The following is a 2,167-nucleotide window of genomic DNA, read 5'->3' on the forward strand; positions in this document are numbered from 1 at the left end:
GATGCTTAGTGTCGACACGTCTCAATTAATGCAAATTGATTAATTACGAATTAATTAGTTGGTTTATGAATGCGAGAAGATAATTATAAGATAGTAACTAGCTAATAAATAGTTATACCGTTAGAATAGTACATTATTTTATCGGTCTGTAAGAAGGGGAGATCGGAAAAGATCGGGCGTGTCAGAGAGCTAGCATTATATTATAGCTCGGTTGGTGGACGTTAACTTTTGACGATAATACGATTAACAGGTTAATGAGAGGCCGAATATTTCATGAAACGGAACCTGCGAGGAAGTTTATTAAGGAAAATTAGTACTTAATCTTGTGTTTAGACCGATCTCCGATTTCTTGTATTGAAACAGAATTATTTCATAGACAATAATTTAATTAGTCTATTAATTTTTCATTTTATATCTGACTCGGTATTAATTACCCTCCTCGAAGCAGAATCTCTAACAAATCTCACTACACCTCATTATTAGGATTTGAAAATTAAAACAAACTGTTGATTGATAGCAAGGTTTGCATCTGTATGTGCACAAAGCTTTGAACTCTTAAATCTTAATTAAATGCTTCAGTGTAAGCGACACTTGCGGTTCGAACATGGCTTGCACGTCTCCATGTTCGTTCATTGATTAGTTAGTTTATGAATGAATGCCAGAAGCGAGCTAAAATAATTCGTAAATAAATAAATAATTAAATAATTAAATTGTTGATGGAATCAACACACACCAAACCCTGTATAAATAGGGAGAAAGAAGTGAAGCATAGCATAGCAATACACAAAACCAGCAAAGATAATACAAATACAAGTTCAATTACATACGTTCTCTCTGAAAATGGCTGTTATTTCAACACTTGACTCATTCCACCCAACCTTTTACCTACCGGGCGTAGGGCCGATACCAATTCCTCCTTGTCAGGTAAAATATTTTCTTTATTTCACTTTTATTGCCTCTTTTCGCTCTAACTTATCCCAAAATTATTCTCCCCGTTTTAGTTCTATATTTATTTAGTAAGAAAAATAATTGTGATCCCCAATATGTCGTTGGCAATAGAGTATGGCCACCTTGTTAGGTACGAGTATAAAAATATCGGTTTTTCCACACTAATTCTCCAATTATAGTAATTATGAATTTATATTTCAATTTCTTATTAATTGACATTTTAACATACGTCCATTGGACACGCATATTAGAAAAACCCTAAAACTAATTATCATCTAATGGTATATATATGATTACTTGAAATTTTATTTAAGTGATGATTATAATCTCAACTAAATACTAATGTAAATGTTGGTGTGCAGGAGTCGGGTAACGCTGATGACGCTTCCGCCCCCGTGTAGCATGCTTACACTTTCGTCGTCTTTGGCCTTTAGATAATTCCAATGTTTGTTGATGCTACCTATGGTTACTTCAGTTTCTTGTGTTTCACTTATCTTTTTCCAGTTTGTTTCTTTTTTATGCTTTTAAGTCGAACTATGTTGTCTAATGTAATTCGACATCATCAACATCTTCAATAAAATCTAAAGGCACTTGTGAACCTACGTGTGTGTTTATATGTCTTCTCTTTTTCGTTTAATTTTTTTGTTTGGCTCATATATAGTCCTTGTTTGTATTTTCTAGCAAGCATTTTGTTAGGACGGATCAACACACCTACCAATTTTTGTATATATTTTAATCTAATTGTTTTCGCCCCCATTTTTTATATCATACCCAACGACTTAATCCCGAATCGTTGTGTCGCTAATCGACCTCATAGGATCGCAATAATCAAGCCTTCGTGAACCCCATTTAGGATAATTTGTTTCAAATTAAAGTTACTCCATTTCGTTAAATTGGGTTGTGAGAATAATATCGAAAGATATTATCCAATATCGTATATTGTAAATACTTGTAGTGCAAGTAGGATAGATTGTAATATTAGGAATTGTATCGTTTTTTCCTTATTTGAGTTATTTAGTTGCCTTAGGAGAAGATATGATGTATGTATATAATCGAGTCTTGTCCATTTTCTCTCTTAAACCCTTTAAATAATATTTTTTCCACTACATCCTATTTTTCCTTTATTTTTACCTATAAATTTAGAACCGTTCGATAATCCCAAGATGCGATCTGGGCCACCAAAAGGAACTTGGGTACACAGAGCAATAACAATATTGTT

The 2,167-nt window shown here is 33.0% G+C and overlaps 1 long non-coding RNA gene across 1 annotated transcript; it reads left to right on the forward strand.

Annotated features, from left to right (window-relative positions):
- The first annotated feature begins 776 nt into the window (after positions 1–776).
- On the forward strand, positions 777–1,546 carry LOC141632061 (uncharacterized). Its single transcript, XR_012537750.1, has 2 exons — positions 777–924; positions 1,311–1,546. It is a non-coding gene; the product is annotated as an uncharacterized LOC141632061 (long non-coding RNA).
- The last annotated feature ends 621 nt before the right edge of the window (positions 1,547–2,167 follow it).

Source organism: Silene latifolia, chromosome 2 (genome assembly GCF_048544455.1).
Source record: "Silene latifolia isolate original U9 population chromosome 2, ASM4854445v1, whole genome shotgun sequence".
NCBI lineage: Eukaryota > Viridiplantae > Streptophyta > Magnoliopsida > Caryophyllales > Caryophyllaceae > Silene > Silene latifolia.